This window comes from Dermacentor silvarum, chromosome 6 (genome assembly GCF_013339745.2).
Source record: "Dermacentor silvarum isolate Dsil-2018 chromosome 6, BIME_Dsil_1.4, whole genome shotgun sequence".
NCBI lineage: Eukaryota > Metazoa > Arthropoda > Arachnida > Ixodida > Ixodidae > Dermacentor > Dermacentor silvarum.
The window spans coordinates 35328420-35354540 of NC_051159.1; the positions used below are offsets into that span (position 1 = coordinate 35328420).

General features: G+C 47.3%; 1 protein-coding gene across 2 annotated transcripts in view; it reads right to left on the reverse strand.

Moving 5' to 3' along the window:
* The window catches only part of LOC119455427 (irregular chiasm C-roughest protein), a 355429-nt gene that overhangs the window by 126959 nt on the left and 202349 nt on the right, over positions 1-26121 (reverse strand). The window contains exon 1 of one of the 2 annotated variants that reach the window (XM_037716833.2): positions 20126-20716. The exons of the other annotated variant lie outside the window; for it this stretch is intronic. The gene's annotated coding sequence lies outside the window, so the exon portion shown is untranslated. Of the gene's footprint in view, positions 1-20125; positions 20717-26121 lie in introns of those variants that run through there. 2 annotated transcript variants of the gene reach the window in all.

The following is a 26121-nucleotide window of genomic DNA, read 5'->3' on the forward strand; positions in this document are numbered from 1 at the left end:
TTCGCCCTTGAAGTAAACCTCTCCGAAGACAAACAGTTTAAGGCAGAAACCGACATCATCGTCAGCCCACATTTCTGTCCACTGCAAGACGAAGGCCTCTCCCTGCGATCTCCAATTACCCCTGTCTTGCGCAAGCGTATTCCAAAACTTGCGCCTGCGAATTTCCTAACTTCATCATCCCACCTGGTTTTCTGCCGTCCTCGACTACGCTTCCCTTCTCTTGGTATCCATTGTGTAACCCTAATGGTCCACCGGTTATCCATCCTACGCATTACATGGCCTTCCATTTCTTCCGCTTAATGCCAACTAGAATATCGGCTATCCCCGTTTGTTCTCTGATCCACACCGCTCTCTTCCTGTCTCTTAACGTTACTCCTAAGATTTTTCGTTCCATCGCTCTTTGTGCGGTCCTTAACTTGTTGTCGAGCTTCTTTGTTAACCTCCAAGTTTCTGCCCCATATGTTAGCACCTGTAGAATGCAATGATTGTACACTTTTCGTTTCAACGACAGTGGTAAGCTCCCAGTCAGGATTTGACAAGCAACATGGGTTCTAGCAAATGAAAATGTCAAAGACCGTTTCTGACGTGTCAGATTGGCGGCCGTATGCCCAAAGCTTTCGAGGAGGCTAAACATGAGATAGAGAGAGGGAGAGAGGAGGAGGAGGAGATTGGAAAGGCGAGATGGTTACCCGGAAGAGAAGCTTCTGGTTTGCTACCCTACACTGAAGAAAAAGTAAGAGGGGAAAGAAAGACTTGAAGAATAGCGGAGAAATAAAACAAACTTAAATATGCGATAAGTCTGAACAGGAGGAAATAGCAAATGAAAGCGTAGTGAGGCCTACGTTTGAATGCAGCGATTTTTCTTTTCTTTTAAGTAAGGAGAAATCACGTCTACCCATCGGCGTTACTTTCTATTTTTCGTGAGTAGCGCAAGAAGACAAACCGCTGAGCAATATCCGCGTCGTAAATCAGCGACAGGGTACACTAATTACGCTTGAATGCTGTGGAAACGAGAATGAAGCGGATCAGAGCTTTAGTCAGTGATGCTAAGCTGAGAGGTCAGCTTGAATCAAATTTTCGTAGCCGCTGTTCTGCATTGGGAGAGACAAATTTGAGTAAAAGGAGAAAGTAATAAATGTTTTTGTTTGTTCTTTTTTATAATCAGGATGAAAGTAGTGATGAACGAACTTGTACAGCGAAGCCTCTTCAAAGTCTCAAATTCAGACCGCTATTCTTCAGGATAGCATAAGAAAGAACATGTCTTTAAGCGAAAATTACCTGTTATTAAACTACCAAGGTGATGAAGAACTGAAGGAAACCGATGTAAGTTACGACACTGTATCATGGAAGTATCAAGTAAACCGGAACAGTATACCTGTTCCAACATTGGAACTACTCTTACGCCTCAATGTCTTTTGACGCAACAAGCTACGTTCATTGCTCAACCTCGCCCCTCATTTTCCTAGTTAAAAGACAAGAAAATAGAACGAAAAGGCAAATACTTTGGTACTGTGCAGAGCACAGCACTAAAAGAACGCCTATTTTTTGTGTACTTAGTTCATGTATCGACTGAAACAGACAGGAGCCATGCCTAGTTTCTACGTTAAGTTAATATCGTGCGCGCTCGGCCTGGATCAGAGCGAAGTAAAAATCACTCGTTTCCTCACTCGCGTCACAAGCAGAAGTGGACAAGCACTGCACAGACGTTAAGCTACGCGCATTCACCGTCAGAGGGCGACGCACACGTCCTTCGCAAGCAGGGGTCCGTTACAAAACCGCACAAAAACTGCGCACATTCACATACGAAACGGAACAAATGTGGACGCTAGGGTGGCCACGTATTTTTTTTTTCGGACGAGTAAATAAGAAAAAAAGAAGTAAGGGCAAAGGAAGAAACAACCGAACGGCGCCAAACTGGGCTGCAACGTACGAGCCATAAAGAATGGATGCCTCCCAAAAGAGGATTCACTACGGCTGCGACCCCTTGTACAGCATCGATCACGGGTTTGTGTGACCCCCCCCCCCCCCCCCCTCCTCATTCCTACTGTCCTCGTCTCTTGAGATGCTTTGTGTCTTTATTTATTTATTCTTCACAGCGGTCTCCGCTGTCGTGACACCGCACGTCGCGGCGGATGGTCGCTGTCCCGCACGCCTTCCGACTTTGCGGCTCAATGTTCAGCGACTCGATGCATATTGTATAACAGCGCCGCGACAGGCTGCAGTTGTAACAGCCCCGCGGAGTCGTATATGGATAGTTATACAGGCCCTTACGTATGCATGTGTATACGTACCAGTTTGAACCAAGCGCGCGCCCCGCGGTTTGTTTCGTGACTGTGACAGAAACGTGGCGTGGCCTGCGTGTCCCGGACATGCATCTATGATAGAGGATTAGTGTCTGTTGCGAAGCTTTCAGCTGTGACCTGATGTTCTTAGCGCCGGCGTTTTGGATATAAACGCCGGGTCAGTGCGCTTCGAGGTAACGGAATATAAGCGTGTTTTGATGCCCGACCTCTGGGGAAACATATAAGCCGCTATCAAACCTGTCACTTTCATTTTTTTGTTATGACAGACATTGGTTTGTGAATTCAAATGGACAATCATTTATTAAACAGTGAACATGCAAGACACTGAGACGCTTTATTTATTAATATAAAAAAATACCGCATTAGTTCTGGTAATCAAAGAGGGTGACTACAATGAAGTATAGTGGACTAGAATATCTATTTCGCTGTACGAAGATTCAAATCAATATGAAGATGAACAAAAAAAGCGAATCTAAAAAAAGTTATAAAGTGCACGAGCCGAAGCGTTTCATTCGCTTTAGAAAAATGAATACACAAAAGTATCCGTAGGCGCGAGGCATGGGGTCATTCCAAGTGCTTGTTGGCGCCTAATATATCAGCGGCTGATGACGTTAGATACAAAGCGCAGCCTCCAATCAATATATTGCTAACAAGCGGCAAAATAAAGTCCAATCGAACTGCATCGTAAACTTCCAAACTGCATCGTAAAGAGAACTGTTGCTGTTCCAACCTCGCTAATCATAGACAAGGCCTCTTTAAAAGTGCGCCTGGCTAACTACGACAAACATTTTTTTTTTAAATTCCGTATTCTATTTTTATCCGAACGTGACCGACGCGGCCGAGATTCGAACTGGTTACGTGGTCACCTGAAAAAAGAACTCGAAAGACACAGCGACGAGCACGAACAGCGAGAAAACTCGAGTCAGATATGCTGACTTCGAGCTTTTCATACGCTCGAAACCCTCGAAACGTAAACGCAGCGTGCCGCACATCGAGAACTGCAACGTTGAATTACAAGGTCCACTCGCAAACAGCAGATGCACCGAGAGTCAAACTTGCAGACTGCAGGCTGCGTTGTTGATGGTCTTAAGCTTCTATAGACCATACAACAGTCCTGCATTGACTATTAGGTACGCCGACGCTATCGAACGGCAACATAAGCTTTCATAACGGTTTCAGAAAAACTAAAGAATAGCTTCGTGATTGTGAAGTTGAAGTTTAGTGTTCTTTCAGTAACCGGGGGGGGGGGGGGGGGGGGGAGGGAGTACGTCTATGCTCAAGAAGTGCATTTAAAACTGCGCTCCGCAGCACGCAATGTCTACAAGATGATGTTAGGTTAGGTTCCGCTTTTCCTTTTCCATTAGTGCGCGCGTTTACTATGCTAGAGCGATGCGACCGTCCCGCGATTCAAGCTCGAACGGAGTGCACGTTAAGCACTACGTGGCGGGGGAATACCCGCTGCAAAATAAAACGCGACGAGAACTCACACTTTGCGTGACACTTCCCCTGAGTACTCTTCAGACGCAACACAAGCTCCGGCAGTTGCATACGAACAAAACGAAATATGGGCATCGACCGCAGCGGCGAAACCTAACTCACGCAACGGCGGACAATCAGCACCGAGCAGGTCACAACCAAACAGGCAACGAACGCGTAAGCAAACAAAACATCCCCGATAGGCGCGACACATCCACGCTACAACAAAACATGCGGAAGGAAGAGCGTGAAGACAGAACGGGGTGCGGAGGGAATACAGGAGTGGGAAGAGGAAGGGGGGGGGGGGGGGGGCAGATAAAACAAACGCTGATTCTCTCGGCGGCGGCGGAAAAACGTATTACTTGCGCGGGAAAGGCGAGCGTCATTTGTCATATCGGCTCCATTATGCACACCCGCTCGTTTCCTTTATCTCCGACCGCGCCGAGCGCTATTTGTCGCCGCTTCGCCGGGAAGAGCGCGCCGCCAAAGATGCCCGCGAGGAAAGGGGAAGAAGAGAGAAAGAAAACAGCGGGAACTGGGGAAGAAACCACGCATCGGGAGCAACTTTCAGTGCAAGCACGAGTCTACTGCCAGGGCAAGAGGATGAGGCGTCGGGGGCGAAAGGGGGGAAGGGGTTGCCACGTACGTTGCGCGAATAAGCACGAGCGCGGTGGTAGTATATACGGAGCGCCTGATCGAGTAATGGACATGGCTACAGGGCTGCAGCAAGCCACGCGAGGCGGTGGGCAGAACCGTAAAGAAAGGAAGAAAGAGAGAGAGGGGGGAGACCGATAAGTAGACGCAGTAAAAAACGCCAACACCGCTGCTGTACAGCACTTCCCCCGCTTTCTCTTCTCAGGCCCACAAAACGCCGGGGTGAGGTGTGGCAGCGCGCCGGGACGCATAAAAGATCCGAATTGCCCGAGAAACACAGCGAAACGGGAAGCGGGTGAACGTATAGAAACGACGGGGTAGGCGGCAAGAAAACAAAACAAAATACAAACAAATGGGGGAGGGTGTTGATGCAAGGAAGAGGAGGAGGGATGGATTTCGGCTGCGAGGAGATGCGCGCGCCTTATATTCGGGCCCGCGGCTCCCGCGTACGATAAACGCGTGATTGCGGAGGCTGTTCGCGTCGTTATCGCCCCGCGCGTTCGCTATCTCCACGAGCAAGCAAAGTTTTCTTCCGGTTTCTTCTTTTCCTTCCACACCTTCCCCCGCCGCTACTTCGGGCCCTGGGCCCGTAAATGAAGAGAGAAAGAAGTTGATGACCCGGGACGAGGTCATTATACGCTCCGAAAACCTCGCAGATAGATTCTGCCGGAACGCGTTGGCTGGGCTCGGTGTTGCTTTTATAGGCAGGTGTATATGGGAGGGTACGTCGACGGCTCGGCACAGGAAGCCTCCACGCTCTGAGCTCAGTGTGTACAGTCAGAACAGTACGGAGAGCATAGCAGCTAGGAGCGCGCGAGGAAGCTTCCAGACACGGCAGCGGCCCTTCCCCGATTTCCTTTAGGAAGACGAGAAGGGCGCCGACGCTGGAGGCTTCAGCTGAGATACCGCGAGGGAGCTTCGGCGGTGTTGGTGTCACAGTGATAGACGAGCGCTATTACGCTGTGTGACTTTCGTGGAGTTCACTTTAGCGCTGGAAACAAAATTAGACGGCAGTCGCCGATGGAAGCGCCTAATGGCAGTGTGCGCGAATCCTACTCACTAGTAAGGATTGTTTCTGCGGCTGCGAGCATGCGGGGAGAGTTCCCGAAGCATTCGGAAAAGGTTAATGACCGGGAACGTAGTATCGAAGAAAGTTGCGCATTGGATGTTGAAGGCTCCGGCACAATCGTTATCACGGGGTGCAGATGCAAGAGCTGCTGACGTAGGTTTTTTCGTATACTGCAAGGTTAGTTCAATAGTGGCTCATCAGAACAGAACACGCGCAGTACTGACTTCTGCCTATTCTTGTGTATTTCACCCTACATGGCTCATAAGATGCACGCAGCAAAAAGAACGGTGCTATATATTGCGACTGTTAAGTGTTAGACGCAGAAAAAACAAGAAAGACAAAACGCCACAGCAATGATAAATAGTTAGAGAAGGTATTTTTGACTTTGTAGACACAACAAAACAAATTTTAAAAAATAATGCTACCCATAATGGTTGAAAAAATGATTACCAACTTCGCGGATCGACGTCGTGAGCTCAAACTTATTTCGCATGCCGGAACTCCTCGTTATCTTCGATACAGGACTGTATCACCGTTAAGGCTAAGAGCATGGAGCCTTCGAATGTTGTCGTAACCACTAACAGCCGATGCTGGTAAGTCTGGCAAAACGTCATAATGTATACCGCCACTGACAGATGCTCCAAACGAAAAAAAAAATGAAAAGGTGATCAAGAAAGGTGCAGTATGCATCGCAATCTTTAAAAAAAAGAAAAAAAAAACTGGAATAAACAGCTGCCACTCTCCCTTCCTCCTCCCGCCCAGCCCATTATTTCTAGCTCCTTTTTTTTTCTGCGTGGGATAAACATACTCGCGCGAACTTCCAGTAATCTTGTAAACATAAACATCACACATGTACGAACCGGAAGAGAAGCAGGCCAGCAGTTCTCTCCCGAAAGAGACACCCCGACCACCCGCTTGCAAAGCAGCGAGAAAATTGAAAGGGGAAGGAGAAAAAAAAATGAACACGATGGCGTACCACAACCAGTAACATCCCACACAGTGTACGAGCACTAAACACGGTCGTCGATTCCCGTATAGTCGACAAGAATTGCAGCGCAGCTTGGCGAGACTCGCATTCATTGGTAAAAAAAAAAAAAGGAAGAATAGTGCAGTCTCACAACCTTCATTTCGAGCCGTCTGTGTGGCGTCTTTCTCACGGTAAAACCTGGACGTTTGCACGGCAACTAACGCGCAACCGTGACTAAAAAACGCCGTGACCGAGCAACGTATATACTGTCGAACGTTGCAAGGGTAAGCACGGTAGACGAGATCGATACGCTGTTCAGGGGCACACAGCTTCGCTTGCTCTATCACCCGTACGTCTGCCTCATTTGGGGCAAGCGCCGAGGCGCAGCTCTTCGTTCGTTTCATCGAGGACACCGCACTGCGTGACCTTTCTTTTAATTTTTACGTCTCTCACACGCGGAAACACAGGTCGACCGATCCAGCAGCACTTGTCGTCAAAAAGAAAAAAAAAGAAAGAACACAACACGAGTGTACGAGAGACAAGAAACAACGCGAGTCGTATCGCTCATACTAGCGGCTCCTGCCTTCCTCGCGTGAGCGGCTCGAGCCGCAAGGCATTGGGAATCGCATGCGATCAACCAATCATGTCCGCGCGGCTCCCGTAATTGCGCTAAAAGCGCGCACAACTCGCCCGCCAGGCGGCGACCGGGAGACACCGGGAACGCAGGGAAAGAGAGAGAGAGAGAAAAAAAGAGAGATAAAAGAAAACGTCAGACGACAACAAGAGCGGGCTGGTTAAGACGACAGAGACACACACGGGAGAGACGAATGATCGGGGAAACGAATCCGGCATTAACTCTAATGAGGCAAGAGCACGCTATAGGCGATTCAAACGTGGCCCCCTCGTGGCATTGCCAAGGAGTCGGCTCGATTGCACCGCCGACGAGAAGATAGACCAGTTCGTTGTCCGCTTGCGGCGTGGTGCCCCCCCTCCCGCTTCTTTTTTTTTTTTTCCTAGCTCCTCGGGTACAACCTAAATTCGAAGCGTCCACACAGAACCTTGCGGCGACGGGACGAACCGTGCGGCACGGCTCTCTTCTCTAGGAGTCCCCTCCTTGGGCGCACGCAATTTCCGGCGGAGACCGCGGGCGACAGCAGGAAGCCGGATTAGACCGCGGACGCCACCGAACGGGCTGGCAGGGGCAGGCAGGCACGCAGGGAGACGCGAGGTGCCCTGAGCGCACGCGACGACGAAGAGGGATACGTCAGGCTTCTTGCCTTTGTTTTGGTTCGTGGAGACGAACACATAGCGGCTATTAAGTTTCGTAGTGCTAACATTACCGGAGGAGCAGCTAGAAATTTCCCTACGAAACTGATGACACAACGAAATGATGACGGATCGCAGATTTTTTTTTCTCTCTCTCTCGGTGGGAGTTCAGTGACTACGGAGTCCTACTGCTGAGAAGGAGGTCGCCGGTTCGGCTCCCAACCGCGGTAGCTGCATTTCGATTCAGGCGAAATAAATAAATAAACGAATACACAAATAGATACATAAATAAAAAAATATATAAATGTTAAAATGTGGGTTAAACAAGGTAACCAGAATGGTATTCGAAGCGTAAAGGTACGAAGTGCAGACACATTTAGGCGTACACCCCTAATTTGCATGCTGGATGAAGCGCTGCAGTGGGTGCGGGCGTAGACAGTGTAGTGCCAGATTTGGCCCCCGTTGTTTCAGCGGGACACTACATAAAGCCAGCACGACAGTGATGGGCTGCACGAGGATCTTGCCTAAATAAACTTCGTCTTCGAGGCTTCGAAAGATTTTGTGGCTGTCGATATTGTTGTCCCAAATGTCGCCTCGCAAAAAACAAACTACAACGAAAGCAAAAGAGGCGGAAAGGAACAAATGGACGGAAGGCATCACGTAACCAAAGGAAGTCAAGTGTAGCCAGCCATATTTCAAATAAAGGCGGCTACACCACTCTGTGCATGTAGTCGCAAGGCGCGTTATAATAGCTGCACATGAACGTTTAAATTTTATACTCCGGGAAAATTGCAAAGACACCTGTACAGTACGCACACGCTAGACTGTCAATAACCGCGAAAAAAAGCAATCAAACCACACCCCATTTGCAATTAAAAATGACGGCCAACAAATAAAAAAGAAAATAACAAAAGAAAACGAAGCCACTGGTGCAAGTTCGCGGGAGCATGCCATTAATGGTGCCATTCAAGCCAAGGTTTAACGGGGCCCGCTAGAGCGATCGCTCTTCGCCGACATCGCATCAAAATACGGACGGAGATAATAAGGCGGCGAACCTTCCGACACTCACAAAGCATGACGACCAACTATGAGTCCACGCACGCAAATGTATTCGACGAACTTGCATTTCGCGCTCTGCTGGCGTTATCTAATGCGATAAAATCAGCGCCTCCTTTCAACCTACCTTTATTTTGTTTTCTTTTGTTCTTCCTTTTAAAGACAGCGGCTTTGCTTCAACCACTACTACGCCCGTGCCGACACCGCGAGCTCTTTTATTTTCCCGTCCGGGTCGTTCCACAGAGGGCTCGATTTATCTCCGCTTGCACGCCGCCAAACCAAAGGTCACGTATACACCGGGATTGGGGAGGTCGTTTACCACCTCGCGGTGAGAGCGCGCGCGCGACCTCGTGTCGCGTAGATAAGCGAGGAACATTAGTTTCTCGCTCGAAAGCGCCGCCACCTTTTCCGTCGATTGCGCGTCCGTCACCTTGACGAGCCGGACGAATGCGCGCGGAAGTGGGAAACCGCACCGCAGTGTACCGCTCGGTGAGCGCGGGACTTAGGGAAAGCGACTGTAGTGGCTTTCCCACGTTGTCTGCCGCTTCGCTTTGAGTGCCATATCGTTTCTTAGAGCCCTAACACCCGTTTTCCTTAATCTAGCTGTCTGGCCTCGAAGTTGTATCCACGCCCGCGGCGGTGGCTTAGTGACTGTGGCGAAGTTCTGCAGAGTTTGAGATCGCTTGTTGGATACGAGCGCGCTGTTATTTGCACAGCCACATTGCATTTCTCGCAAGAAATAACAAAGGAGAGAGAGAAAGGGGTTTAGGCTTATACTTTCCCATATAACGCAGAAATGGTTTAAACGGGTCGCATTATTCACGAAATCTTAAATTCCTGCTAACGCGATGCATTCATGTGCTTTTTCTACGTGATACAAAGAGACGTTAGCGTGCTGATAAAGCGGCCGGCCGGCTAGCGTTTTTTCTCGCGAACATAAAGTGTCAGAAACACCCAGGCGTCTCCTTGGCCGCCCCCTGAACCCCCGAATTCACCGAAGGCCGCAACGGCACGTCGCGCTTATAGTTTTCTGTCATTACCGAGGATGAAGAACATAGACGTTAAGCCTTAATTCAGGAAAGAGCGTGGCGCCCCTCGAGAAGTAGTGAGAGACGCGCCACTCGAAACGAACATGTCGCAAGTGCAGCACCTGCACGTCTCTTGCGCACGCGTCATTGTCGCGTGGCCCCGCGGGTTCAGGCTCCCACCGATTTTGGGTGCCCTCTTTCAGATCGGCGGCCCGTCGCGAAATTCAAACGCTGCGTATACGAAGAGCTCCGTTTTTGTCTTCAAATGACGCTCGCGGATTAAAGAGTGGCACAACTCGCCGCACACCTTCCACTCAACTACGTTTGTGTCCAGGATTAGTCAACTAGCAAAGCCCCGAAGTCTGGTCTGTGCTATAACGGTACTTCTGCGATGTGGATATATCTGCTGGCAGTAGCATTTTTTCCAAAGACAGAGAAGGTTAATAGCTGGGACTAAAGTCCTCGCAGGACTAAATTGCTCCAAGGTTCATTAGTGCCATCAGATAATTATATTTCTTTTTTTTTGGTTCCCAATGAATCGTTGGCTGGCGCGCAGGAAAATACTTAAATGTTTGGCAACGCGAACAACGCTGCACTGACGATTCCTCCACATATCTGAAATGACGGGCGACAGTTGACGTTTTCGCCGGAAAGACTTACATAAGCAACTTAAGCTAAAATTGGCGGTTAGACTAGAGTTTAAAGCGGGGTGATATTTAAAGATGCATTTGACTTCAAACATTGTAAGGCACGTTGCTCATCCTAAATATGAGTCCGTTTCAACATTCTATACAAGCTGGTTCACGAGTTTATTGTTGTAAGTGCGTAAGCATGGGCTACAATAAGAGATGGAATTATGCAGGGCTTCGAATTAACTTCCATTGGGACGACTGGACTGACTTACCTCTGTTCGATTAAAAGATGCCTGAACGCTGACAGTGGCGCTCTCCTGCTCCCAATGCAATGACACTTCGATGCACTTCGGGGAAATTCAAATTCAAATTCAACTTTATTTACCAGACAATAAGCTGGAAGGTCCGCTGGGCTAAAAGCGGTGAAAACGGCTTGACAGGGCCCAGGTGACCGTTACACTGGCTAGCGAGAGCACCTTTGATTGCATGACGTAGTTTACACACTTGCATGTTCTGACCATTTCCCCTTTCTCCCTCCCCTATTTTCCGATTCGATCCCTTCTCTTCCTTCTTCCTTCCCTTCACATTTATACACCTTTGTTCCCCTCCCACACAGCGAATGGTAGTCAACTGGATGCTATCCTGGTTACCATCCTAACCATCACTATTTACGTCTATTTTTCTTTGTCTCTCTATTCCAGGTTTTACCGCGATAACATTCGTTTGCAGTGAAAAACCGTCGGCCATTACAGCGACCGCCCCAACTTCGGCGCTCAGACATTCGCGCTCCTCACCGCTGTGAGATAATCGTTCCACTGATAAACATTTGCACCGTCCCGTCGTGCGTCTCCGACGCTGAAAAAGGCATAATATATTGCTTCTGTGTTTCTTTGAAGTACACCTGCACCGCTTGCGACTGGGTGACGAACTCTCTCTTTCCGCCCTCTGCAGGGTAGCTAATCGGCCTCGGTTCTGTTTAACATTCCTGCATTCACCTTGTCCTCCTTATGTCTCAGTCCCGAGTCGATGCCAACAAGCCTAGACAGATTAACGTCTCCGCTATAGGCGTAGCGGATACACTAATCGGTCGGTCGTCTAGTCATCCCAATGCGAAGTTAATACGAAGGCATCAATAATTTCATCTCCCATTACAGCCCATGTTAACGCCCTTAAACAGTACAAGCTCGCGTATGTCTTGATAGCCGCATGACGGGCATCACTGTGTGCTGAAGAACCAGCACACAGGCGCATCTGTGTTTCGCAACCACGTACATTTTAACGGCCACGAATAAAAGACGCGCCTCTCGAAAACTTGTAAATGTACGCCTGTGTTTTATAGGGTGAAGGCTTTATACGAGCACAAATATACTTTGTCTAGCAATAACAGTTCAGGCTGTTTTCTTTCATACACATCGCGAAAGGCACGTCATTGTCCGCTCAGCTATTTGCCATGCAGTGAGATGAGCTTTTCGAGGGCGTGCTGAAAGGTACTTTTATTTATTTTGTTTCCTCGCTTCTTTTTTTTTTTTTCCTCATACGCTTTGATCGCGGAATTTTCGTCAGCTAGCCTGGTGCGATTGCCCCGAAGTGGCGCCTAGCGTTCCATTAACGAAATTAGTTCCTTCTACATAAATGTTCAGCTCCGCGTAAGCCTTCTCGAGCGTCGTTTTCGTGTTTGTCACGCTAAACTCAAAGTCAACTCGGTAACACATAAACACGTTAGTCGTAGTAAGCCACATTTAAACTACTCACTCGCACGCTGCCGCTGTCACACTGAGTTGACCCTTCCGTGCTCAAAGTTCATTTGCTTAGCTTTACGGCTAAACGACGCGTTATGCAAACCAAAACCCTCACTCTAACTACACACCACGTTCTCTCGCTCTCTTATCAAGTTACGAGTTGGTTCATTAGAAGTGCGATCGCCAACACGAACCCGTCCATTTCCGCGATCACTATACTTCGCTTTTTTTTTCTCGCTCTAACTTTGCGCATTTACAGCGCGCTGCAGCCGGAATGGGCATTGGCACCCCAGAGACTCGACTCGGCGGAGACACATGCCGCCACAAATCCCGATCATAAATACGCCGGCGGTTCTCTCTCATTGCGTGCTTTCTTATTTGCTGCCCCCCCCCCCCCCCCCCCCCCCCCCCCCGCGCTCTTTCATACACGGGCGCGGTAATCGCTTACGTGAGATCACGTCGGCCACGTCGCGTCGGTCAGGTTTCGCGGCAGTCCATCACAAAAGCCGCGGCCAGCAAGCCTCCTCCCCCCCACCCCCCAACCACTCCAGTACACGTACCGTTCCTCCTTCCATTCACTCGCCCTCTCTCCTATTTCCAGCCCGCACATACGTTCAACGTCGGCGCGCAGCGTCGAATCAAATTTAATTACGGAAATCGTCTTTCGTTATGTATGAAGGCGCCTCTCGCGCGCCAACGGTCCTTCCCGCCCTTCTTTCTCTTATGCTGGACCGAATGCACAAAGCTGACTTCTTTTTGCACAAAGAAAGAAAGAAAGAAAGAAAGTAAGAAGGAAAGAAAGGATGTGCACCCATTATCTGAACTTGCTCACGTCTCGGCTATCGAAGGAACCGCGAGCGGTGGCCGGCGATACGGCGACGCACGTCTCGTGCAAACGAAGCAACTCGGGCGCGGACCATCGATTCCGTTTGCTCTTCTCAAATGAGAAACTGCCCTTTATATATAACGCCGCGAGTCATTTCTATCCTTCTTTTTCTGGGAGAAAAATAGAGACGGAAAAACTTTCGCTCTACCGGGAGAACGCGAGACCACATAAAAGAAAAAGAGAAAAGCAGTAGCAGCTTAACTTTTTCTTTTTGTGTTGTTTATTACGAAGATAACCTTCATTTGCGACTGATTCGTACGTAATTTTTAGTTTTTAGATTCCATCTAAATCTGCTATCAGGCGATGCTCTTCGGTTGAACAGTTACGTGCACATTCTACCGGGTGTCTTGACGCGTCCACTGCTCTTGTCAGCGGTTCCAAGGTCGTCGACGCTAAATTCTCTTCTCAATGTATGTATGTATGTATGTATGTATGTATGTATGTATGTATGTATGTATGTATGTATGTATGTATGTATGTATGTATGTATGTATGTATGTATGTATGTATGTATGTATGTATGTATGTATGTATGTATGTATGTATGTATGTATGTATGTATGTATGTATGTATGTATGTATGTATGTATGTTTTCATTTACCTTCTTCAAGTCACCACCCGCCAGGGCGCACTGGCTTTGGCTGCTTAAAGCAGCACGAGGTCGTGAATTCGACTCCCGACGTATTTTGATGGGGATGAAACGCGATAAGGTTCGTGTGCCATACTTTGGGTGCGTGTTAAAGAACGCCAGGGGGTCAAAATAATCCGGAGCCCTCCACAACGGTTCAATGATGATCATATGATGTTAAGAGTCTAGCCCTTTGTAACGAGCGACCTACGAGGAACCGGATCGAACGTCTCTCAAAGCCCCAGTGTTAATTGATTTGGCTCGTTGAAGCCCATGAATGAATGAACGAACGAATGAATGAATGAAGCTTCCTCAAGTCATTTGTTTATGTTCCTTTGAAAATGAAATGTGAAAAATCCAGCAACGCAAGTTGTCAACATTCTAGTGTCAATCAATCAATCAATCAATCAATCAATCAATTAATCGATGGTCTTTATGAAGTGCACAAAGTGCAACCCGAAATGAATGAAGAGCCGCATCGACGACGACACTGCGTTTTGTCATTTACCGGTCTTAGGCAAACACTAGGTTTCAATTTGCCGCATCGGATGTACGCCGGCGAGCAACATTCGGCCATATATATTTAAAAAATAAAATAAAACAAAAAAGGTGCAACACGTGCTTTGCAATGCATAATCTAGGCCATCAATCTCGGTCGACACGAACACTGCGCGCCTTGCCTCACGCAAGCTCGCCGTCTAGACTTTTCAGCGCACCTTCCAACCTGCAAGCGATGCCTATGTGAAAGTAAGGCACAAACAATAACAAAGTAACCTCCAAAGGAACTATCAAAACTTTTATAAGCAGACAACTTCCTTATTTTTTATGTTGTTCCTTCAGGTTTCTTGTCCGCCGAATATCGATCACATTTAACGCACGGTGTTTTCTTTGAAGTCGGCGCACGAGCATTGAGTGAGTGAATACCTGTACTGTTTGCGGCACTGCGTATGATCTCTCCATCATCCTGAATTGAATAGCCTTGATGCCGCAATTTTTCATTTTTTTTCTTTGATCAATAGGACACACATTTGGTCGAGTTGACGCAGTCAAGAGCTTGACAGAATCTCATTTGGTCCCGTAAAAACATACTAAGCCCGTGATTGAATCACTGACTAAGTAAAAATGAATGGCTTGACGATGCGTTTTGTCAAACGCAGACGTCGCCGAACGTTAAACATGCCCATTTTCACTTAATCAGTGACTTGACTTGATCAGTGAATTGGTAGAGCTGTGTTATTACTTAATGCAGTGCGACACCAGGACGGGAACGAACAGAATGAATTTGCACAGAACAAGCGCTAACCAGTTACTGGAATGGTTTATTGAGTAGAACACATAAGCTATAAAGTTATAGTCGCGGGATCAGATACGTGTATTGTACGGTAAAACGATACAAGTGTGCGGGTATAATAGAACAGTCGCAGGACGGGACTATACAACAAAGAGCGCGTAACGTGATCACGTGTTATCCACACAGGAAAAAAAAACTGTGGATGGACTTATGCAGGAACTATCCATCTTCTAGATGAGCAATGTCTCAACTGTTTCTCTAATCAGCTGATCACTGAAGCAGTGCATAGTGGTATAGAAAAACACGAGATACAGAGAGAAACAAATCTTCTCGCCGTGGAAACACTAGCGAATGCGATGAGTTTTAGGCACCCTTGATGAAGAACCTCCTCCTGAAAAATAGTCCCGGAAAAGCGCGCCAACAGACACACACACGCACACACACACAGACGCAAAGCGAATTGCAGTCGTCCATTTTGTCTACCATGACCACTGCCGCATCTCAACTTTCTTGTCTTTCTTTCTTTCCTCTCCTTTCTCTCTCTCTCTCCCCTTTTACCTTCAGCCAGTGTAGAGTAGCACGCCGGGCTCAGTCCTGGTTAACCTCCCGGCCTCTCATTTATCATATTTTTTCTCTCTTTCTCTCTATTCAGTCTGTCCGTTCACTACACGTGCTTGGTAACGAAATAAATACATTTAAAATGAAAAAAAAAAAAACTGCGCGACACACATGACTTGATCAGGGCATTTAGCGCAGGCACAGGCCTGAATATAGCACGGAGCGAAGTCAGCGCCAGTGTTGAGTCAGCCACACCGCTGCACACAGAGCAACAAATTCGGTTGCCCGGCACGGTATCGAATTGTGAATAGTGACCGCCGCGGAGTTTTTCCGGTGGCTTTCACGCAAGAACGAACATGTGCGTGCGGCTTAAGCAACTCGTAAGCTCACCGGACTGGTGAACCGCACACCAATAAAAGGAAATAAAAACACTACCCGTCCGGTTCAACGCACGAAAGACGCGGTCAGGTCAAGCCGCACATGCTTACCGCTGCAACTGCGGCCTCCCGACATCCACGCACGTCTTGGACGCGCGATCTCGGAGGCTTTCGTCTTTCCAACAAACGTTACTCGAGACAAATCCGGCGCTAGAGTCTGTGGCGACAGTAGATGTCGCGGTTCCGCCAGCTTTGGAATGACGGGTAGTACATGCATTTGCATAAACTTGGTCCTTCGGGCTTCGAACGGCGTTGTGACTTTGTAAATCGATCGTTTTAACAAAAATTACTGCGTTATAAGTACAGCGGTTCGAAATGATTATGCTGTGGCGCGGATATTTATTGCCTTAGTGTGTTTACAAAGCTTTGCTTGAAAGCTTAGAAAGAAAAGAAAGCGTGATAAATAACGCCGCAGAAACGGCCGATGCCACACGCACTAATATAACACAAAATACCCGTACCGCATCTACTCGAAAACAGCTCGAACAGGAATATAAGTCAACCCCTATAAACTAAATTATATATCGAACCATATCTCTTTAGCAAAACGGAATAACTTTTATTTATTACAACTTCGGCGACTAAAGATCTCGCTAGTCGGTGCCACCACCTGCATCCTTGTCGGAACAGCCACACAGAAGTCGTCCTCGTCCGACGCTTCTGAGCACCGAAAACGACGTCGTGCTCGGTGCCGTCGAGTGGGTTGGGTATGCAGCATTTATTGAAGCCGGTCTGGAGATTCTTACTGCGGGCGCGACGGAGGGATTTCCGTTAGCTCAGCACTTCGGACACGAACATAGGTCGATAGCTCATTTTGGGTAATATTTCGACAAAAAGAAATAAAAAAAATGACTTATACATGTACTCGAATTAATACGGTACTACACGCGTAGCGGTCATTACAGCTCAGCGACCGCAGCGCCAGGTTTCCCCCTGGTAATTCTTTCAGGAAACTCTTTGGGTGCAACGTATTGCTCGTGCTACAGCTTTCACGTGTAATTTAGGGGAAGCGATATAAACCAGCACCGCATAAACCAGCACCGCCGTCGCTGACATATCGGGAGGACGTTTGAACGGACTATAGGACACAGTATGTGCACGGGCAAAGACCTCAGATTTACGCTAATCTATTTTTTAGAGCACTTAAAGGTTTTATGCGTCGGAGGAAGTCCGGGTCAACGCGCCCACGCTGGCTTAAGAAAAGCGAAACTGACGGTTTCACGACAAGCTGTGTAGGGGGGAAGAAAACGGAAGTGAGTTTGAGAGCTTGCTTACTCGCGGCTTGCTCAAACCCCCAGACTAAAGAGCGAACATGTTGTACCTTACAGTGGCCGTAAATTGTTCCGCACATCTGAAGAAGAAGAAACTGAAGCGGCAGTAAAAATGGGATAAAGATCTAGGGTCTATGTAGGGACGATGAGGAACACTGAGAAAGATCGATTGAAGAGAAGGCTGATCACTTGATTATACAGCACTGCTAAACGAAGAAGGGTCGCAGACACCAAATTAATATCAAGTAAAAAAAAGAGAGAGAGAGAGAGAGCCTGACTAGCGCTCGAAGTTCCCAGTTTGCATTTTTGCTATTTTACTCGTACAGCGCAGTTTTATCAGTGAATATGAGCTACCTTTCGATAAAGTTTGTACAGGCATTAACAGAGTTCTTTGATAGCTATAAGAGAAGAAAAAAAAAAAGATGAGAAAACGTTCATATTGTGGCAGACACGCTGTGACGTAAAAATGTGTATTTCTCTCTTTTTTTTGCTCAATTTAGTTCTTTGATAAAAGAATGCTTTCTTGTAAAACAAGGCCATCAATAGTGGTGCTAACTACGCGAGGAAACAAACCGAAATGTCCGCGGTTATGTCCTTTCAACGTTGTCAATTGCCCTGCCGCCTGATCTTAGTCATCTATGGCTTACGGTTTAAGACTATATATAGTTGCTTTTAGCATGCTGGCAATGTTGCCAGCGTAATTATTTTTTGTGTCTAGCCTTGGTCTCACGTTTTCATTTTTTTACCTCTGTTTCTCGTCTGTGTTGTCTCTTTGGATAACATTTAGGCGGGGAAATATTGGCCAGCACGCCACCTCTATATTTTCAGCGATCGGTTGAGTGATGACTCCTTTTATGTGACCTATGCGCAAGAACACAATGTGCCTTGTACCTTGATCTGCATACACAAATAACGAGTTTGTACATAACAAACCCTGCGAACGAGACGACACACTATTGCAACATCGTATACGCGTTGGCTCGACGGCTTGACAGTGCAACGAAGATGGATTGTGAAAGCCCAGCCTGTTTGCTGCGCACGAAGGGGAAATATTTTCTTAAATAAGTACGCCTTCACCTTAAGCCGGAGTCGGGCTTCTCTAAAAGTCCGTGATTGGAGAGATAGACTACTATGTTGCTAAATTAAGTACGTGCCTTTTCCGAGCACGTTGTAGGCAATCTATTCAAACGTTGTTTAGGTAAAGAGGCGTCTCTAAAATGGTCAGGTGAAGTTTAGAAAGCCGATCAGCCCAGAAATTTCCTTGGCCCCATTTTTAGGAAGTAATATTGAGAGAGTGAGAAAAAAATACTGTTACCAGATGAAGCAAGCGCTTTTCTGCGGCATGTCAATAGGGTAAATCAATCTATTCAACGTTGTCGTTTAATAACTGCAGATACATGGGAAAAGGGGCTGTTATGGAGCCGGCTGAACGCGGAGCTTTGTTATAGCTTCGAGCATGACGTTTACCAAGTAAATAACGCTTCACTTCTTTCAAACGTTTTTCTTTTTGTTCACCCTGAGTCACATTGATTTAGTTCGTTTACTTACCAAGCTTCCTCCGTCGACTACTACAGTTAAAAAGAAAATAAGCCCGTTTGATACATGTAATACTTTTGAAGCGACAAACACGCAGTAATGTTGGTGAAACAACCCAGGTCAGGTTATAGAAAAACACGACATATTTTGGGAGCCGTCTTGTTTATCTGAAAACTTAGCCAGATTAAATAAACTGCGTCAGTGTTTCAACTTAGCCAGAGTTTCTCTTTAGTAATGTTTACTACAAATCTTCGCTAAAAAAGAGGAAGAAAAGCAGCTCCAAACGTTTCACGTTAGCTGAAATTGTTTTAAGCTGTAGCGGATGTTCCTGGTAAGCATAGTAGAGTTGACACAAACGTGAAGAGATAAGCGTGAGAGAAAAATCGACAAGTACAGTAAAGACATCTTTATCTTGTGAAACGGGTTTACATAGTACAGAAATACAAACGTGTCGCGTATCCGAGCAACTCTTTCCGAAAGTGTGCCACCAGTAAATATTTTACTTCGTTCAAAGCACTGAACTAAACTTACGAAGGTGCTATAAATATAGTCATTTAAGCATTCCTGGCACGCGGAGACGCATTAAACATTAACCCATAGAGGACCGTTTTTTTCCCCACTTGGTTTTCCCCTGCGTTTTTAGACGACTAACACCCAAAGACAGACACACCCTGTCATACCGTTTGTGTAAACAAACTGCAAATCTTTTAAACGCCACAAATTCGGCCACTGTGGTATATTTCCTTGCATCTCAGTAAATCGAAATGCATAATGGCGAATCTTACCAATCTATTCTCGCTGAGACATAATAGGTTGAAAGACGGCAACGGACGCGTGGGACTCCCGTTCGCATATCAGCAACGTATCTTTCTTTTATATTTCCTTGTTTATCTTCCTCCCTCCCCATTTCGCAATGTCTGTCTAGGGTGGTAAACCGGAATTTCTGTTTCGGTTGACATGCCTGCCTGTCCTCTTTTTTTTTTTTTTTTTCATGTCTCTCCCAGTATTCACTCGCCTGCCAAGAATGAAAGACTTATAAAGAAATACCGTTAAAAATTGTGACAGCTTTAACAAGGCGCGGGAAAGAAATTATCACGTGCCCACATTAGAACGAAATGCAACAAGGGACGCGGATATTACGCTTGCCAAGAGAAACATGAAACAAAATAAAAGGCGCGGAACAAGGCCTGTCTTCGCCAATTCTCACTCGGTGAAGCTACGCGATTTGTGTGCTCTAGACGCGAGCTGTTGTTCTCCCTACAATCCTCTCCGCATGAAAAATTAAATATTGATAGAAAGTGTCAAGTTCAATTCTTGGCGCACTCACCATTAGCGATGACGCATTGCGTGGCACGAGGTGATTGACATCGGCGGTCTCGGGAAACTTTCCCGGTGACTCGGCGAGAACAACCTCGGGACCCGAAAGGACGCGTCGGCAGGAAGCCCGTTTCCTCCTCGATCCTGACGTCCCCCCGCGAGTCGGTTTCTTCTTACTTCTCTTTCACGATAATCCGAAAGCACTGTCCGAAGGAAGATCGTTTCCAGAAGCTCCGGGACAAACACTCGAGTCGAAGACGACGTTCGCTGGCCGCCTTTTCCAGCTTCGAGACGACGACAACAACACGATCCGTCGCCGTTCCCCGACGAAGACGCGTCCGGTGAAACGGCGCAAGGTCGGCGGCGACCACGTGCGCGAGGAGGCGGTGAGCGACGACTTCGAAGCAGGCACGGCCGTACGCGCTGCTCCTACGGGCGAGAGAAGAGCGCCCGAGAATATAAAACCCGCCACTCGAGAGAGGAGAGCGACCGCGACTGCGAGCAGCTGAGCGAGGTCTGCGCGGCGGAGGCGCGGGAGCGAGCGGCAGGATGCCGACGACGACGACGACGAAAACTCGCTCTCGGCCGCAACCAGGCGCGCGCCCTCGCGAACTGCCGTGGCGGCTCTCTTTGGCCCAGGCAGCGGGCGGCGCGGCTCTCTCGTCTCCTCGCGGGTCACATGGCCGGCGGCGCGACCCTCCTCCCCACTTTCCCCTCGCCTTCCTTTTCCTCCTCGCCCTCTGCATCGCCGTTGAACGAGAGCAAAAACGGCACGAATGCGCCGTAGTCCCGAGTGCCCAAGCGGAGCTTGCTAAAAGTTCTTCAAGGCAGGTTGAAGTCCAAAAACGAGGAACACGTGGTATGGGAAGGAGTGACTGAATGAGTGAATAATTATTGATAAAGTATTAATCTTATTTTCTGCGCATTTAAATGGAAAATGAGACATCCACCCAGTCGTAGCAATTGCTACAAACGAAATCCATGCGGGTTCCTCGAAAGGAAAGCCTCGCAGTTGACGAAAATTTTGTCCTGGTCCGGGACAATTGTAACGATTGCTACGATTGGGTGAATGTCTCATTTTCCATTAAATTACTTCTCTCCACCTAGCGGGTTTCCGCTCAACTATTACGCCAAACACATTTCTTCATGTATATTTGTAAGGACGGAGAGAAAACATGAAGAGGGGAGAGAGAAACGAATAGGGAAAGACAGGAAAGTTAACCAAGGACGTGCCCGGTTGGCTACTCTACACCTGGAGAAGTGGAAAGGAAGAAAGATGGATGGGAAAAAGGAGAGACAAGAAAAATGATAGTCAATCAGCCTGAACACGTTACGAACGTCCCCTTCAAGAAGCGGAATAGGGCTTTCGTGGCCCTGTGCATGTAAGATGCAAATTACAAATTATTTACAGAGTGTCTAGCCGCAGAAAAGATTCCTTCGAAAGCTAGCGCAATAAATATGCGTAGTCCCCGATCGGCTTAATTCTCCTTGTCTCCTTTCCCATGCACTGAGCAATAGAGAGAGAGAAAAAAAACAAACAAAACTACTCTACAGTTAATTTTCCCTATCCTGACTCATCGCTTCTTTCAGTACGTTTCTTCCCTTCCTTCTTGAAACATGAACGTTAAGCTGGTCAGAGAAAGTTCACCGGGTAAACTTCGCAACTCTAATTACACATCTGCACATTTTTGTTTTTGTTTTTCTAGTTTGTTTGCGAAGACTCAGCGCGCACGAAATCGTTTCCGGATAGCCAACCAGACTCCTGTGACCGGCGCAACAGTGTTAGACAATGGGTAGCGAAGAAGGTCGTCAGAAAACGAGAAATTAAAACGAAGCAGTCGCCGTCTTATCAGGAGATGACATTGCTCGGAACGCCGCTAGCGGGCTGGCGTGGCAAGGGGTAAAAGAGGAAGAGATGACACAACTTCCGGCGCGGACAACACCACGCAGCGGAAACGTCGGGCGTCGCGACAGCGTCGTCCAGCGCAGCCTTCGACTTGCTTCCGGAACATCCTTCTCCGTTTTGCATTCCCTCTGCCTGCTCTTCCAACTCCGCTTGTTTTGTGGCCTACATGGTTGTCCCTCCTCGAGGCATACTGTGAAGCAATTCCCTTTCATCCGAACCTCTTATATAGCTTGCCTTCATCTCAGACGCCTCTATTTCTCTTTCCACAAGAAATGAAAGAAAGAAAGCGATGCGTCGTACATGTCAGCTGATTCGCGACAGACATTGCTTAAATATCGATCGATTCCGGGATTTATCAACCAAAAGCAACGCTGTATCTATGTGGGACGTCGCAGTGGAGGGCTGAGGATGAATTTTCGACCCACTGGGGCTCCTTAACGCACAGTAAATCTAAGCGTCTGAGCGTTTTCTTTCTTTCTTTTTTTGTTGGTTTGTTTATTTCGCTGCCGTCAAAACACTGACCTGCGACTTCGTGCAGGGAGTCAGCACACGCAGCGCCTGCTGGTTATAGACAAACTTGAAGCTGCATCTCCTCCGTCACGGGGACTGAGCGCAATTACGGAGCGACAATGCAGACGCACACATCAGATTCATCAACGACCATGCAAAAAAAAAAAAAAAAAAGAAGAAGAAGAAAAGAGTGTAACTCAGTGAGCTTCACTGATTTCCACAGCGAAACTTCATTTGTTTTTGTGATCGCGGAGTACTGCCATGACCCATTTTTTAACCGAGACATTGATCGAAGCCGGCATCCGGGAACGGTGCGGCGGGTGTTCCGTTCGTGACATCCGTAAAATGAGCGCGAGGCTCAAATCAACGCTACGGTGTCAACGTGAGCTTCACCAGGACAGGTGTCTCGACCCAGGAAGGTGTACAACGCTGCAGTTAACTGAGAGAAAACAAGGCGAAAGCGCGCAGCTTTTTTTTTAAACCTCTGTCGTCATCAGGCGGCGCGTACCGGTCAACGGTCTCACACTGATGACAATGTTTCTTTTTCTTTTATTCGGCCGCTCTGTTCGGTCCTACTATAATTATGTTACTGTGCAGAGGTTGAGGTATAAACTACGGCAGCTACTCAGCATATCTTTGTGCTACAGAAAGAACGAACTAATAATAATAATAATAATAATAATAATAATAATAATAATAATAATAATAATAATAATAATAATAATAATAATAATAATAATAATAATAATAATAATAGGAAACGAAGAGTGATTAATATATTTCAAAGAAAAATAAATTATGCGGCAAACGGAGCGTATACTCAACGTTTAACGTCTGTCTGCCCGCTACCCAATCGATTTCACACAGTTTGCCGTCTTTAACCATTGTTACCCGAGCCCTCCACGTACTAATGTGGATGGCAGGTCCAAACACACAGCACGGTTCAAGCACAGTTGATGCTGAACTGTACATCACCCCTTATAACAAACAAACACTGATGTCACCCTGTGTCTGCTAATTTACTAATCTGCTGCAGGTGACTCGCTGACCATGGTGCAAATCTATATATATATATATATATATATATATATATATATATATGACAGCTCAACTTTATCTGTTTCTGAATCCATGTTTCTTTTTTCTTCTAAGAATTTGTTGCAGTTACTGCGCTAAAACTTAGTTTCAGTTACTGCGCCAAAGGAAACTTTTGTGCCAAATTTAGTCAAACTGAGTGCTGCCTCCTTTCATAGATATATGTATTTTTTCTTCGTTTTTTTGTAGTCTTCCCCCTCTCTTATTACGGCCTCCGCAGTTTTTATTGTGTGAAGCGAAATGTGTTTCCAGGCGCCGAATTGGAACGAAAAGCAAATATGCCGCACAAACACGGACAGGGCGAAACGGAGAGGAGGAGGTTTTTATCGCATTAGAGGAGCTGTTGAATAAATGGCTGCCCATAAACGCGTGTCAGGGGCCTGATGGAAACTGCTAGCGAGGACCGAAAATCTTTTAACTGAATCACAGTTGTTCTTTTCATTTTCTTTTTGTAACGTATATTGTAGCTGTCGTCTTTAATACTGAGCAAAAAGAGTTAGCATAAAATGCCGTTCTTCTTCACTATAGCTCTCTAAAGTTAATCCCGGACGCTGACGAAAAAAAAGCAAATAAATAAATTTGACGACAAAACGTTTGCGAGGTTTTGTCGTAATTGCGAGGTTTGTCGTAAAGATAAAGCGCGCGCTCTATCTGTTAGCCTCTTATTACGAATTTCAAGCGATGCGTTAAACGAGCAAAGAGTAAATTTATTCGCTGGGATGGGTGCGAGCGAGATGGCGCTAGTTTCATTGGTTAGCTTATCAAGCCAATTATCCGGACGAGCGCAGCTGACTCCCAAGTTACATAATGATTGGTTGATAAGGTTTGGCGTCCCAAATCCACCTACAAGTTACGAAAAACGCCGCAGCCGATGGCTATGGAATGATCTGAACCAGAACTCAAATCATGGTATAGACAAGCGCGTTTTCAAGTCCGCGCGCACCGCAATGCTGCCGCTCAGGCCGGGACTCTAAACCCACGACTTCGTGCGTAGCAGTAGAACTCTAGAGCCATCGTGGCGGGTACAAGCAACACGAGCGAACAGAAAACGGTTAACTGATTATACGCAGCAACGCAAGCGTAAGGATTAATCGTGACTCAGAACAACCTCAACAATGGCGAATTGATATCCTTTTTTTTTTATTTGCGCATACGCACTAAAGAATTCCGGTGTCGAGCTTACAGAGCTTGATACCCTGGCAAGAACAAGTCACTAGCTCGCTGCCTTCACTAATGACGAGTTAGCTTGAATGATTTGTCGGCGCATGTCTTTATGAACCCCCCTCTTGCGCGAGGATTGCTTTGTGAATACAGGCCCCGGATATTCCAGAGCGTGCAGTTTGCATTTTGAACTGTAAAACATACCCATAAATTACCGCAATAATAGAATCCAGACACATGCACACACTAGCGTGCATAAACTTTAGTCAGCTTGCCGCAATAAAAACTTCTACAAACGCGTAAAGATACGCAAATAAATCCGTATTGCAGCTGAAGAAGAAATAAAGAACAAAGAAACGTAGTCACAAGTTTGGTAAACATCCTGCGCATATGATTATTTTCGATACCGGGCATACTCTTTTTTTTTTTTCAGACTGGTTGTTATGCGCGTCGTCACGCGGCACAACAAGCTCATCGGAAACTCGTTCACTGGCTCGGGGTTGCAGCCGTAACATATACGCGCTCGAAGAAAGAGGGAAGTCACGTTGCCGTCGTTAGACTCTCCCCCCAAAACTTATCTCCTTTTGCTCTCACAACATTTACACACGCACTAACATCGCGTGATACCCGTCACCCCATCGTAGCCTAGCTGCAGCCGTCTTCAGAAACATATTAAAGAGAGAGAGAGAGAGAGAAAAAAAGAAAGAGGCACCCATACATTACTAGTTCCTAGCTTCCTGACTTGAGTTGTTGGGGCATCTGTGTGTATGTGTGTGTGGGTGGGTGGGTGAGTGGATGTGTAAGGAAGAGGGCCCCAACATGGAGATATAACATTTCGCCCAGTTTCTCCTTAAGTGCCTGCGCACACTCGCGTTCTCGTTATAACCTGTGCAGCTTCTGGCGCTGCTCGTTTATTTGCCACCCCCCCCCCCTCCCACCACCACCTTTTTGTCTTTCGCTCCCCATCCTACAGAAAACGCGCGCCACGATTGAATTAGCATACTTTTGCATTCCGGCTTTTCCTGCACCCTCATCCCCTGTGCCCGTACTTCCCCGCCGAACACGGAGGCGCACGCGAGAGACCTGCGACGCACATTATGTCTGAGCGCGCAGGTCGCTTATGCGCGCGCATTGTGTGTGTGTGTGTGTGTGCGTGTGTGTACGTTAGTAACGCGGCTGCCTACGTGTGTGTGCGCGCGCATAAGAGCGCTGCTTCCGAGATGCACGCGCGTTGAAACGAGGCCTAAGTACTCGCGTTAGCTCCATTTCCTTGCTGCATCTTCGCCCGCGGTTTTCTATCGCGGCCCAGGCCTGGGATCTGAGAGGAAATTCAT